Here is a 14723-nt window from a genome sequence, read left to right as displayed (position 1 = left end):
CCAGGCTGGAGCGCCTGCCACCATGCCTGGCTAATTTTTTGTATTTTTAGTAGGGACAGGGTTTCACCTTGTTAGCCAGGATGGTCTCAATCTCCTGACCTCGTGAGCCACCTGCATCGGCCTCCCAAAGTGCCGGGATTACAGGCGTGAGCCACCGCGCCCAGCCCTTTTTTTTTTTTTTTCCCAAGAGACAGGGTCTTGCTCTGCTGTCCACATTGGAGTGCAGTGGTCCAATCATAGTTCATTGGAGCCTCAAACTCCTGGGCTCAACTGATCCTCTGGTCTCAGCCTCCCAAGCAGCTGGGACTACAGGTGTGCACCACAGTGTAGAAATGTTAAAAAGAACACAGCAGACTGATCACGGGCTAATTTTTTTATTTTTGTAGAGATAAGGTCTTGCTATGTTGCTCAGGCTGGTTTTGAATTCCTGCCCTTATGTAACCCTCTTGTCTTGGATTCTCGAAGCACTAGGATTACAGGCATGAGCCACCGTGGCAGGCTGACTTTATGGCTTTGCAGCACAGTATCACTCTGCCTCCAGGGCCTTAAATGATCAGCTTTGTGTACCTTTGTTGCGGCATCTCCCTCATTTGCTCCCGTCCTTCTTTTGCCTGTCAAATAAAAATTTTCTTCCTACCTCAGGACCTCTGCATATGCTGGTTTAGCTGGTTCTTTCTAGTCATGCAAGTCCCAGCTCAGATATCTAACACCCATTAAGATTATTGGACCTGGCTAGGCACAGTGGCTCATGCCTGTAATCCCAGCACTTTGGGAGGTCGAGGTGTGAGGACTGCTTGAGTCCAAGAGTTAAAGATCATCTTGGGCAACAAAGCAAGACCCTATCTCTCTTTTATTTTTGAGACAGAGTCTCACTCTGTCGCTCAGACTGTAGTGTAGTGGCACGATCTCAGCTCACTGCAAGCTCCGCCTCCCAGGTTCACACCATTCTCCTGCTTCAGCCTCCCGACTAGCTGGGACTACAGGCGCCCGCCACCACGCCCGGCTAATTTCTTGTATTTTTAGTGGAGATGGGGTTTCACTGTGTTAGCCAGGATGGTCTCGATCTCCTGACCTCATGATCCGCCCACCTCGGCCTCCCAAAGTGCTGAGATTACAGACGTGAGCCACGATGCCCTGCCGTAAGACCCTATCTCTTTAAAAAATGAAAAAATTAGCCAGGCATGATGGTGGGCACTTGTAGTCACAGCTAATTGGGAGACTGAGGTGGGAGGATAGCTTGAGCCTGGGAGGCAGAGGTTGCAGTGAGCTAAAATCACACTGCTGTATTCCAGCCTGGGAAACAGCGAGACCCTGTCTCAAAAGAAGAAAAAAAAAGGCCGGACATAGCTGGCTCATGCCTGTAATCCCAGCACTCTGGGAGGCCGAGGCGGGTGGATCACCAGAGGTCAGGAATTCGAGACTAGCCTGACCAACATGAAGAAATCCCGTCTCTACTAAAAATACAAAATTAGCTGGGTGTGATGGCGCATGCCTGTAATCCCAGCTACTCGGGAGGCTGAGGCAGGAGAATTGCTTGAACCCAGGAGGCAGAGGTTGTGGTGAGCCAAGATCATGCCACTGTACTCCAGCCTGGGCTATAACAGCGAAACTCCATCTCAAAAAAAAAAAAAAAAAGATTGCTGAGCCCAAGTTACTCCTGGGCCTAACCCCGCTTCACATAGTACTTACTATTAATATAATGTGAAATATTTTGTTTGCTTTCTTTTTTTTTTTTTGAGACGGAGTCTTGCTCTGTTGCCCAGGCTGGAGTGCAGTGGTGTGATCTCAGCTCACTGCAACCTCTACCTCCCGGATTCAAGTGATTCTCCTACCTCAGCCTCCAGAGTAGCTGGGACTGCAGGCGCCTGCCACCATGCCCAGCTAATTTTTTGTATTTTTAGTAGAGATGGGGTTTCACTGTGTTGGCCAGGGTAGTCTCGATCTCCTGACTTTGTGGTCAGCCCGCCTCAGCCTCCCAAAGTGCTAGGATTACAGGCATGAGCCACCGCACCCGGCCTGTGTTTGCTTTTTTGTTGTTGGTCTCTCTGAATATAATGTGGGCTCCAGGAAGACAAGCGTTTCTGTCTCATTCACCGCTGGAGCCCAGTGCCTATACCAGTGTCTGGTGTAGTAGGCAGTCATGGCACCCCACCCAATAACTTTTTTTTTTTTTTTTTGAGACAAATTCTTGCTCCATTGCCCAGACTGGAGTGCAATGGTGTAATCAATGGTTCCCTGCAGCCTTGAATTCCTGCGCTCAAGGGATACTCCTACCTCAGCCTCCCAAGTAGCTGGGACTACAAGTGCCTACCATCATCCCCGGCTAATTTTTCTTCTTTTTTTTTTTTTTTTTGAGATGGGGTCTCGCTCTGTCGCCCAGGCTGGAGTGCAGTGGCTGGATCTCAGCTCACTGCAAGCTCCGCCTCCCCGGTTCACGCCGTTCTCCTGCCTCAGCCTCTCGAGTAGCTGGGACTACAGGCACCCGCCACCTCGCCCGGCTAGTTTTTTGTATTTTTTAGTAGAGACGGGGTTTCACCATGTTAGCCAGGATGGTCTCGATCTCCTGACCTCGTGATCCACACGTCTCGGCCTCCCAAAGTGCTGGGATTACAGGCTTGAGCCACTGCGCCCGCCTCTGGCTAATTTTTCAATTTTTTGTAGCAATGGGGTCTCACTATATTGCCCATGCTGATCTCAAACTCTGGGGCTCAAGGAATCCTCCTGCCTCAGCTTCCCCAACTGCTGGGATTACAGGTGTGAGCCACTGCATGGCCCCAGTAACCATTTATTAAATGAATGAAATGATCCCTGGTCAGGGTGTCGAGAGATGTGGCTTCTCTTTCCGGCTCTGTTAACCCACTCACTGAGCCACAATTCTCTTCTGTGGGCCTCAGTTGCCTTCTACGTAAATTGGAGCTTGAGAATTGGATGAGATGCCCCTAACCTTTTCGTTTGAACATTCTGTTTTGGAAGCACTTGCTGGGGATCTGCCATTGCTAGGTCTGGTGGTAATAGTTTATATTTGACTGTGGGCCTCAGGCCCAGTGCAGGCCCTGGGGATAGGCGAGAATGTCTCTACTGAGGGATGAGGGAAGAAATGGGTGGGGAAGTAGGACGAGAGACTCAGAATCAGGCTGCAGGGCCAGGCAGAGCTGGGCAGGTAGGAAAGGCTCCTGCAGACGTGAGAGCTGTAGGCCAGGGGCCAGGGAGGAAGAGAGAGGAAACTCTGCTGTTGAGGATAGGATTAGGGTGGTGGGGAGGGCTCTTTTACTTTTAGCCTATAAGCTTCAGAGTTGTTTGAAATTTGTGTAAAAAGTGTGTATTATATTTGCAAATGAGGCCGGGCGCGGTGGCTCAAGCCTGTAATCCCAGCACTTTGGGAGGCCGAGGCGGGTGGATCATGAGGTCAGGAGATCGAGACCATCCTGGCTAACATGGTGAAACCCCGTCTCTACTAAAAATACAAAAAAAAAAAAACTAGCCGGGCGTGGTGGCGGGCGCCTGTAGTCCCAGCTACTCGGAGGCTGAGGCAGGAGAATGGCGTGAACCTGGGAGGTGGAGCTTGCAGTGAGCCGAGATCGCGCCACTGCACTCCAGCCTGGGTGACACAGCGCGAGACTCCGTCTCAAAAAAAAAAAAAAAAAAAATACAAAAATTAGCCGGGTGTGGTGGCACACGCCTGTAATCCCAGCTACTCGGGAGGCTGAGGCAGTAAAATTGTATGAACCCAGGAGGCAGAGGTTGCAGTAAGCCAAGATCGTGCCACTGCACTCCAGCTTGGGTAACAGAGCAAGACTCTGTCTCAAAATAATAATAATAAATAAAATTTAAAAATAAATTAGCCAGGTGTGGTGGCACATGCCCGTAATTCCAGGTACCAGAGAAGCTGAGGTGGGACGACTGCTTGAGCCCTGGATGTTGAGGCTGCAGTGAGCCAAGGTTGCACCACTGCACTCCAGCCTAAGACACAGAATAAGCCTTGTCTCAAAAATAAAAATAAAATATCAAAATAGTAGAAACAATCTAAATGTCCATCAGTAGGTGCAAGCTGGATAAACCAGACATATTCATGAAATGGACCAATGTGGGGATGTTAAAGAGAACATGGGCCGGAGGCAGTGGCTCACACCTGTAATCCCAGCACTTTGGAAGGCCGAGGCAAGCGGATCACCTGAGGTTCGAGACCAGCCTGACCCACAGGAAGAAACCTCGTCTCTACTAAAAATACAAAATTAGCTGGGCATGGTGGTGCATGCCTGTAATCCCAGCTACTCAGGAGGCTAAGGCAGGAGAATCGCTTGAACCTGGGAGGCGGAGGTTGTGGTGAGCCGAGATTGCACCATTGCACTCCAGCCTGGGCAACAAGAGCGAAACTCCGTCTCAAAAAAAAAAAAAAAAAAAGAGAGAGAGAGAGAACATAGCAGACTGGGTGCAGTGGCTCGTACTTGTAATCCCAGTAGTTTTGGCGGCCAAGACAGGAGGATCCCTTAAATCCAGGAATTCAAGATCAGCCTGGGCAACGTAGTGAGACCTTGTCTCTAAAACAAAGAAGAAAGAACATAGCAAATCTATAAGCACAGATGTAGAAATATCTCCAAGATCTTTACTAAGTAAAAGAAACAATGTATGCAGGATGTTACCATTTATATGAAAAATGACACACACGAGCCAGGCATGGTGGCTCATGCCTTTACCTAATCCCAGCACTTTGGGAGGCCTAGGCAGGAGAATCACTTGAGCCCAGGAGTTCAAGACTAGCCTGGGCAATATAGGGAGACCCCGTCTCTACAAATAACAAAAACAATTAGCCAGGTATGGTGGCATACACCTGTAGTCCCAGCTACTCAGGAGGCTGAAGTGGGAGGATTGTTCCAGCAGGGGAGATCAAGGCTGCAGTGAGCTGAGCTCATACTACTGCACTCCAGCCTGGGGAACAGAGTGAGACCCTGTCTCAATTAATAAATAAATGAATAAAATAAAAAATAAAAAAAATGTTTATCTTGATAATTCTTGGAAGAAAGCTGCATTTTATTTTGTTTTTTATTTTTCTTAAAAAATAAAAAAATAAGGCCAGGCGTGGTGGCTCATGCCTGTAATCCCAGCCGAGGTGGGCGGATCACCTGAGGTTGGGAATTCAAGGCCAGCCTGACCAACATGGAGAAACCCCATCTCTACTAAAAATACAAAATTAGCCGGGTGTGGTGGCACACGCCTGTAATCCCAGCTACTTGGGAGGCTGAGGCAGGAGAATCACTTGAACTCTGGAGGCGGAGGTTGCGGTGAGCCGAGATCACGCCGTTGCACTCCAGCCTGGGAAACAAGAGCAAAGAAAGAAATAAAAATAAAAAATAAAATAAAATGCACATATAAAATATATGATATATATAACATATATATTACATATATATTAATAATAAATATACATTAATAATTTTTTTTTTAGCCATGGGGGTCTATGTTAGGCCAGGCTGGTCTTGAACTCCAGGTTTCTAGCAATCCTTCTGCTTCGGCCTCCCAAAGCGCTGGGACTAAAGGCGTGAGCCACAGTGCCTAGCTTAAAACTGCATTTTAGACTCTAGACCTCAATTCAAACTTAACTCCTTTGTTATGTTCTTGTACCAGAAGTTGGGAGAGTCCTGGGTTCCGATTCCAATCCTATCAGTTATAGCTGTACATCACAGTCCAGGTTACTTAACCTCTGTGCACTGGAAATATAAAATAAGGAAAAATCATTTCATGGAGCAGCCAGGAGAGATAAATGAACTCAGGGATGAGACATGCCTAACTTTGTGCCCAGCACATAGCTGGCCTTAGCGGCCTTACATCATCAGGGTGCAGGGGCCATCATCCTCTTCTCTACTGAGATCACCAATCTCTACAGCCTTTCCATATAAGTTGTTGGTTTCCTACATCTTCAAGGTACTCCTAGAGGCCTGGCCTACTGGGCAAAATCCCCTTCCCAAAATATTTCACCACCCTCATTGCCAAACAGTCTGGAAGAGGGCTCAACCAAGGTTTGAGGTGACAGGAATCAGAGTCTGGTGCTAGGAATGGGTTGGATGTCTGCCAAGGCTGCTCTAGGACAGGGAACATGGGTGTGCTCTATGGGATTGTAGAACCCAGGGCTGTTATATATAGAGGAGTTGGGTGGAGGCACAGGGAGAGAGATTTGGGTTTAACTAATTTTTTTTTTTTTTTTTTTTTTTTTTTGAGACGGAGTCTCTCACTCTGTAGCCCAGGCTGGAGTGTAGTGGCCGGATCTCAGCTCACTGCAAGCTCCGCCTCCCGGGTTTACGCCATTCTCCTGCCTCAGCCTCCCGAGTAGCTGGGACTACAGGTGCCCGCCACCTCACCCGGCTAGTTTTTTGTATTTTTTAGTAGAGACGGGGTTTCACTGGGTTAGCCAGGATGGTCTCGATCTCCTGACCTCGTGATCCACCCGTCTCGGCCTCCCAAAGTGCTGGGATTACAGGCTTGAGCCACCGCGCCCGGCCAGCTAATTTTTTTTTTTTTGAGACAGAGTCTTGCTCTGTCATCCAGGCTGGAGTGCAGTGGCACGATCTCGGCTCATTGCAACCTCTGCCTCCTGGGTTCAAGTGAGCACGCTTGATTAATTTTTGCTTTTTTTTGTTTTTTTTGAGATGGAGTTTCACTCATTGCCCAGGCTGGAGTGCAATGGCGCAATTTTGGCTCACTGCAACATCCGCCTCCCGGGTTCAAGCGATTCTCCTGCCTCAGCCTCCCGAGTAGCTGGGATTACAGGCATGTGCCAACATGCCTGGCTAATTTTGTATTTTTAGTAGAGATGGGGTTTCTCTATGTTGGTCAGGCTGGTCTCAAACTCCCAACCTTAGGTGATCTGCCCGCCTTGGCCTCCCAAAGTGCTGGGATTACAGGCGTGAGCTACCGTGGCCAGCCTAACTTTTCTTATTTTTAGTAGAGATGGGGTTTCACCATGTTGGCCAGGCTGGTCTCAAACTCCTGACATTAAGTGATCTGTCACCTCGGCCTCCCAAAGTGCTGGGATTACAGGTGTGAGCTGCCACACCTGGCTGGCTTAACTGAATTATGTGTGTGTGTGTATATGTGTATACATACATACATATATACACACATACATATGTATACACATATATACATACATATACATATATATATATATATATATATATTTTTTTTTTTTTTTTTTTTTGAGACGGAGTTTTGCTCTCGTTACCCAGGCTGGAGTGCAATGGCGTGATCTTGGCTCACCGCAACCTCCACCTCCCGGGTTCAAGCAATTCTTCTGCCTCAGCCTCCCAAGAAGCTGGGACTACAGGTGTGTGCCACCACGCCCAGCTAATTTTTGTATATTTAGTAGAGACGGGATTTCACCATTTTGGCCAGGATGGTTTCAATCTCTTGACCTTGAGATTCGCCTGCCTCGGCCTCCCAAAGTGCTGGGATTACAGGTGTGAGCCACCGTGCCAGGCCTTTTTTTTTTTTTTTTTTTGAGACAGAGTCTCGCTCTGTTGCCCAGGCTGGAGTGCAGTGGTGCAATCTCGGTTCCCTGCAACCTGTGCCTCCTGGGTTCAAGTGATTCTTCTGCCTCAGCCTCCCAAGTAGCTGGTATTACAGGCGTGCACCACCACACCTGACCTGAATTATATATTTGAGAGGACATTATGCCAGGCACTATGCCAAGGACTTCCTATATGTCATCTCATTTAATTGCACACAAACCTTATGAGATAGGTACTATCCCCATTTTACAGATAAAGAAACCAAGGCTCAGAGTCCCTGATCACTTGTCCAAAGTCACAGAAACAAATATAAAATGTATCAAAGTTTGAATCCAGGCCTACCTTAGTGCAAAATTTGGAAGTTTAAACACTGTGTTAAGAAGTCAGGGCCGGGCGCAGTGGCTCACTCCTGTAATCCCAGCACTTTGGGAGGCCAAGATGGGCAGATCACGAGGTCAGGAGATCGAGACCATCTGGCTAACACGCCCAAACCCCGTCTCTACTAAAAATACAAAAAAAATTAGCTGGGTGTGGTGGTGGGTGCCTGTAGTCCCAGCTACTCGGGAGGCCGAGGCAGGAGAATGGCATGAACCCGGGAGGTGGAGCTTGCAGTGAGCCGAGATCACACCACTGCACTCCAGCCTGGGTAATAGAGCAAGACTCGGTCTCAAAAAAAAAAAAAAAAAAAAAAGGCAATTCCGGACTGCAGCCAAGTGTGGATTCCACTGGCTTGGTTGACCTCCAGAGATCTTTTACGTTATACAGGCTGAAGTGCAATGGTAGTATCACAGCTCTCTATAGCCTCCACCTTCAGGACGAAAGTAATTCTACCTCAGCCTCCTGAGTAGCTGGGACCACAGGCACACACCACCATGCCCGGCTAGTTTTTGTGTTTTTTTTTGAGACATTGTCTTGCTCTGTCGCCAGGCTGGATTGCAGTGGTACGATCTTGGCTCACTGCAAGCTCTGCCTCCTGGGTTCAAGTGATTCTCGTGCCTCAGCCTCCTGAGTAGCTGGGATTACAGGCACACACCACACACCCAGCTAATTTTGTATTTTTAGTAGAGATGGGATTTCATCATGTTGGCCAGGATAGTCTCGATCTCCTGACCTCATGAACCGCCTGCCTCAGCCTCCCAAAGTACTGGGGTTACAGGTGTGAGTCACTGTGCCCAGCCTAGTTGTTGTTGTTGTTGTTTTTCTTTATAGAGATAGGGTTTTGCTATGTTGCCTAGGTTGGTCTCAATCCTTTAGCCTCGAGGGATCGTCCTGCCTTAGCCTCCCAAAGTGCTGGGATTACAGGTGTGAGTCACCGTGCCTGGCCCTAAGCCCCTTCTGCATAGGTTCTATGACCTGTGGTGCCCTAACACAGCACTGGGAAGTATTCCTTTGGGTTAGGCATTGCCCTCTCCCCCTACTGCCTCCTTAAATTTCTAAGGCCTTAGAGAGGATGAGTGTACCCTTCCCCTCATGGGCAATAGACTCTTCTGGATGGTAAAAAAGGCAGTAGAGGCGGGCATAGGCTCACACTGCCACCTTCAGTGGTGAGGGTAGAGACAGCTCATCTTCCCTCCTCACCCTATCCCACCTCATTCCATGTGGAGCTCCTGTCCCTGAGACTGTCAGTTGCCCCACTGGACTCTAGTCAAGTGTAACAATTCCTACTTTAAATCCCTTAGAAAAGTAGCCCGGTAGAGCCAGCCTCCCGAGAATGCTGGGCAATTCTGCAGTTGGTTTGGCCCAGAAGGCCCTCTCACAGGCTCTGGGAGGCCAGGGACTCAGGCAGGGAAGCAGGCCAGAGAGGCTTTCAGTGACCTTTGGTTCCCTGGGAAGGACTCAAAACCAGTAAAAGTTTAGCAAGTGTCATTAAATTGTTGCCAGAACTTAAAACTCATTTTAAAAAATGCACACACACACACACACACTTTCTAGAGGATAAAAGATCATTTGGGGGGGTATGTATTTTTTGTTTTTTTTTTTTTTTTTTGGGAGGGGGGACGGAGTCTCGCTCTGTCACCCAGACTGGAGTGCAGAGGCACAATCTCGGGTCACTGCGAGCTCCGCCTCCTGGGTTCACGCCATTCTCCTGCCACAGCCTCCCGAGTAGCTGAGACTACTGGCGCCCGCCAGCACACCCGGCTAATTTTTTGTATTTTTAGTAGAGACGGGGTTTCACCGTGTTAGCCAGGGTGGTCTCAATATTCTGACCTCATGATCCTCCCGCCTCGGCCTCCCAAAGTGCTGGGATTACAGGCGTGAGCCACTGCGCCCGGCCTTGGGGGGGTATGTATGAAAATATCTTTGATTAGGTTTGATTTTCTTTTTCTTAGAAAGAAAGCCTTTAAGCTACCTGCTTTTGAAATTAAACAAAGTATTAAGTGAATTCAGTACTTTGCTGTGTAACTTCAAGCTAGTTGATTTTGGCCGCTGAACCTCAGTTTCCCCATCAGCAAAGGCTGTGGTTTCATAGGAACTGGCAGTGAAGCAGGGCGTGGGCCCTGTGGTTTCATAGGCCCTGGGTGCTGAGAGGGAGGTATGAGCAGGGAGCTCAGGGTTCAGACAGAAACCTTTGGCCTGCCCAGACATCCCTTTGGGGCTTCTCTTTGTTTTTCAATCCTGGGTCCTCTCCTCATTCAGGTTCCTGGCATCTCACTTTCCCTCCCATCTTGGAAGAGAGGAAAAGCAGCCATTGACATGTTAGTGTAAAAATACTGTAGGGTAGGGCGTGGTGGCTCAGGCCTGTAATCCCAGCACTTTGGGAGCCCGAGGCAGGCGGATCACAAGGTCAGGAGTTTGAGACCAGCTTGATGAACATGGTGAAACCCTGTCTCTACTAAAAATACAAAAATTAGCCAGGCATGGTGGCGAGTGCCTGTAATACCAGATACTCTGGAGGATGAGACAAGAAAATTGCTTGAACCCAGGAGGAGGAGGTTGCAGTGGGCCAAGCTTGCACCACTGCACTCCAGCCTGGGCAACAAAGCAAGACTCCGCCTCAAAACAAAACAAAACAAAACAAAACAAAAAAACTGCTGTCAGAGGTATTTCCTTAGCAACCCTAGCCTTTCAATCATTCAATATTCATTACTGAAGCCCCTCTGCCAGGACCTGAGCTGGGCTTCCAGGATTTGATTCAAAGATGAAGAGATGCTATCCCTGTCCTCAGGTGGTCCCCCGCTAATTTTCAGCTATGTGGTGGGGACAGAAGAAATAATGTCTTTGGGAGAGGGTGTGCAGGGAGGAGACACCACCTCTCAGGAAGGCTGGATCTGAAGTGAAGTTCTTGTGTTGTTCCTTTGCTGACTTTACAATCCCTCCTGTTGTCTGTCCTGGGGCTTTGAGGACTTCAAAGAACTTTCAGCATCAGGATCTCATTTAATTCTTACAGAAGCCTGGGGAACACTCATGAGAGCCTGAAAGGTGTCTCTAGTTCTCTAGTTTTACCTTGAGAAAACAAAGCCTTGGAGAGATTAAACTATCTGCGTATAGTCACACGGGTTGCCATGGTGACCTGGACGCAGATCCTGGTCTTCTGGCACAGCTACTTTGGAAATACTGTTTGTCTTAGATTGGAACCTGGGATCCAGGTTCACAATGTGGCCCAGAGGAAGGCAAGGAGAGAAAGGGAGAGCTCAGGGATTTGGGGCTGAAATTAAGTGGCTGCCTGGGCTCGGTGGCTCATGCTTGTAATCCCAGTACTTTGGGAGGCTGAGGTTGGGCAGATCACCTGAGGTCAGGAGTTCGAGACCAGCCTGGCCAACATGGTGAAATCCTGTCTCTACAAAAATACAAAAATTAACCAGGCATGATGGTGGGTGCCTGTAATCCCAGCTACTGGGAAGTCTGAGGCGGGAGAATCACTTGAACCTGGAAGGCAGAGATTGCAGTGAGCCGAGATCGCACCATTGCACTCCAGCCTGGGTGACAGAGCGAGACTCCATCTCAAAGGAAAAAAAAAAAGAAATTACTCAGTCTATGACCTTGATGTGCAAACTAGCAGTGGACCCAGGGCAATAATCACAACCTCCAAGAGCTCTTATCTTACTTAACACATTCCCTGCAATTGTGCACTAGTATTCCCATTTTACAGATGAACTGACTGATACTAACTGGCGACTTGCCCAAGGTTACAGAATCAGAATCCTATCACAGGGCTATGTCATGCTTTTCCCACCATCCATTCCATCTACCAGTGGCTAGTGAAGCTCCCCTAATCCTATAACTAGGGTTAGCAGGAACAATAGAAAGATTATATTAATTGCTTGGGGCAGCAGCCTGTCCCCTTTCCCTCCAGAGACCAGTTGCACTCATGTGGAGCTTAAACCTATAAACACTGGGCGGGTGTGGTGGCTCACACCTATAATCTCAGCACTTTGAGAGGCTGAGGCAGGCAGATCACTTGAGGTCAGGAGTTCGTGACCAGCCTGGCCAACATGGTAAAACCCCATCTCTACTAAAAATACAAAAATTAGCTGGGCATGGTGGTGCACACCTGTAATCCCAGCTACTCAGGAGGCTGAGGCAGGCAGGAGAATCGATTGAACCTGGGTGATAGAGGTTGTGGTGAGCTGAGATCGCGCCACTGTATTCCAGCCTGGACAACAGAACGAGACTCTGTCTCAAAATAAATAAACAAAAACCTAGGAGCACCAAGAAAATATACCTCAGATGGCTGGGTGTGGTGGCTCACATATATAATCTCAGCACTTTGGGAGGCCAAGGCAGGCGGATCACTTGAGGCCAGGAGTTTGAGACCAGCCCAGGCAATGTGGCAAAACCCATCTCTACCAAAATACAAAAATTATGGCCAGGCACGGTGGCTAATGCCTGTAACCTTAGCACTTTGGGAGGCTGAGGCAGGCGGATCACTTGAGGTCAGGAGTTCGAAACCAGCCTGGCCAACTTGGCGAAACCCTGTCTCTACTAGGGAAAGTTAGCTGGGCGTGGTGGTGGGATCCTGTATTCCCAGCTACTTGGGAGGCTTGACCCGAAAGGCGAAGGTTGCAGTGAGCCAAGATCGTGCTACTACATTCCAGCCTGGGTGACAGGGCAAGGCCCTGACCCCCACTCCCCCAAAAAAATGAAGAAAAAGAAAATATAACTTAGACACATCTCAGCCTTTAAGCTTCAAGGTCATCCTTTCTACCTGTCTTTCTTCTTTTCCTTTTAAATAAAGAGGGGATCTTGCTATGTTGCCCCGTCTAGACTTGAGTCTGGCCTCAATTAACCCTCCCAGCTCAGCCTCCCAAGTGGCAGGGACTACAGGCACACATCACCAAGCCCAGCTTCTACCTGCCTTCTTATTGCCTAGGCTTTCCTGGTGGTGGGAAACTTGGGGTCAGAATGGGGGCCTGCCCTGAAGTAGTCAGGTACGCTCTCAGGAGTTGAGTTCCAAGGCAGCGTTTCCCAGGAGTGAGGCCATCTCTTTTCCCTACCCTAAGGATGAAATATTGAAGGGTGATGTATGTACAGTACATCAAAGAGAAAGGGCCATTGGCTTCAGATAGCCCAGAAGCTCCAGGAATAGCCCAGTATTGGTTCAGCAAAGGTTTATTGAACACCTACTACTGAAAATCCCACCATTATCTGCTCCTTGCTGGAGGCCAGGGGGCTGCAGAGGTTAAGGAGTTCTACTTACTCACTCAGTAGCGTTTACGGCCACTCCTTCGAGTCAGAAAGCTTCCCATGTGGTAGGTGAGACTTCAAGACAAGGTATTCCCAGGCTCAACAGGACACAGAGAAGGAACTCTGAGAGCACAGGGGAAGAAGAATGGGTACTGGGAAAGGTCTGGAAGCTGGGGGTGGAGAGTGAGGATGGGAGAATTCCAGATAAAAGGAATAGAAATTCCAGAAGCTCAGAGGTGATATGGAGCACAGCAGTGGGGGAGGCCTGGGGCACTGAAGAGATTACTAGAGGCTGCACTACTAGGTCATAGCTGGGGACACAGAAATATAAGTTCCTACCCGTCAGATGTCTGGAAGAGCTGTACACCCCTAACTCCTCTCTCCAGCCTCCTTCTTCAGATCAGCTTCCAGGTCAGCACCGATGGGTACGCATGATTACTCATGAAGGTGCCGGCTGGGTGGGAGCTTTGTGTTTATATAATCTCCAAATCCACGTGGGATTGGAGATTCTGCCATTTCAGGGTCTGTAGGGGTCCACAGAGAGGGAAGAGACAGTTGTTGCCTCCAAAGGGCTTAAGGGCTGGTCATATACAGGAAATTTTCTGAGGCATTAAGAATGCTCATATAAGAGGCCAGGCTCATGCCTGTAATCTCAGCACTTTGAGAGGCTGAGGTGGGCAGATCACTTGAGGCCAGGAGTTCAAGACCAGCCTGACCAACATGGTGAAATCTTGTCCCTACTAAAAATCCAAAAATTAGTCAGGTGTGATAGTAGGTGTGGTGGCAGGCACCTATAATCCCAGCTACTCAGGAGGCTGAGGCATGAGAAATGCTTGAACCTGGGAGATGGAGTATGCACTGCACTCAAGCCTGGGTGACACAGCGAGACTTCGTCTCAAAGAAAAAAAAATAATCCTCATATAAAGTTTGCCTATGAAGGCAAAAGAGAAAAAAAACTAGAAATAATACAAATATCTAACAAGAGACAGGTTAAATAAGTAATAACAATCTAATAAGGGTTAAGCAATTATTACAAATTATGAAGAACTTAAGAAATGCAGGCTGGGTATGGTGGCTCACGCCTATAATACCAGCACTTTAGGAGGCCAAGGCGGGAGGATCACTTGAGCCTGGGAGTTCAAGACCAGCTTGGAACAACATAATGAGAGGCCAGTCTGGGGAAAAAAAAAAAAAAAAAAAAAAATTAGCTGGGCGTGGTATTGCACCTGTAATCATTGCTACTTGGGAGGCTGAGGTAGAAGGATCACTTGAGCCCAGGAGTTCAAGGCTGGAGTGAACTGTGATAGTGCCACTGCACTCCAGCTTGAGTGACAGAGCAAGATCTTGTCTCTAAAACAAGAAAAGAAGGCCGGGCGCGGTGGCTCACACCTGTAATCTCAGCACTTTGGGAGGCCGAGGTGGGCGGATTACAAGGTCAAGAGATCAAGATCATCCTGGCCAATATGGTGAAACCATCTCTACTAAAAATACAAAAGTTAGCTGGGCATGGTGGCGCATTCTTGTAGTCCCAGCTACTCAGGAGGCTGAGGCAGGAGAATCGCTTGAAACCAGGAAGTGGAGGTTGCAGTGAGCCAA

General features: G+C 48.5%; 1 long non-coding RNA gene across 2 annotated transcripts; it reads right to left on the bottom strand.

Moving 5' to 3' along the window:
* Nucleotides 1-4303: 4303 nt before the first annotated feature.
* On the bottom strand, nt 4304-13524 carry LOC144329924 (uncharacterized). Of its 2 annotated transcripts, XR_013395668.1 has the most exons (3): nt 13467-13524; nt 13141-13250; nt 4304-5310 (listed from the first exon to the last, which is right to left on the bottom strand). It is a non-coding gene; the product is annotated as an uncharacterized LOC144329924 (long non-coding RNA). The 2 variants fall into 2 exon arrangements; XR_013395667.1 differs by having other exon boundaries at nt 13141-13524.
* Nucleotides 13525-14723: the final 1199 nt, after the last annotated feature.

Source organism: Macaca mulatta, chromosome 7 (assembly GCF_049350105.2).
Source record: "Macaca mulatta isolate MMU2019108-1 chromosome 7, T2T-MMU8v2.0, whole genome shotgun sequence".
Classification (NCBI taxonomy): Eukaryota; Metazoa; Chordata; class Mammalia; order Primates; family Cercopithecidae; genus Macaca; species Macaca mulatta.
Note: the sequence above shows the minus strand (reverse complement) of the source record. Positions and strands in the feature narration are given on the sequence as shown.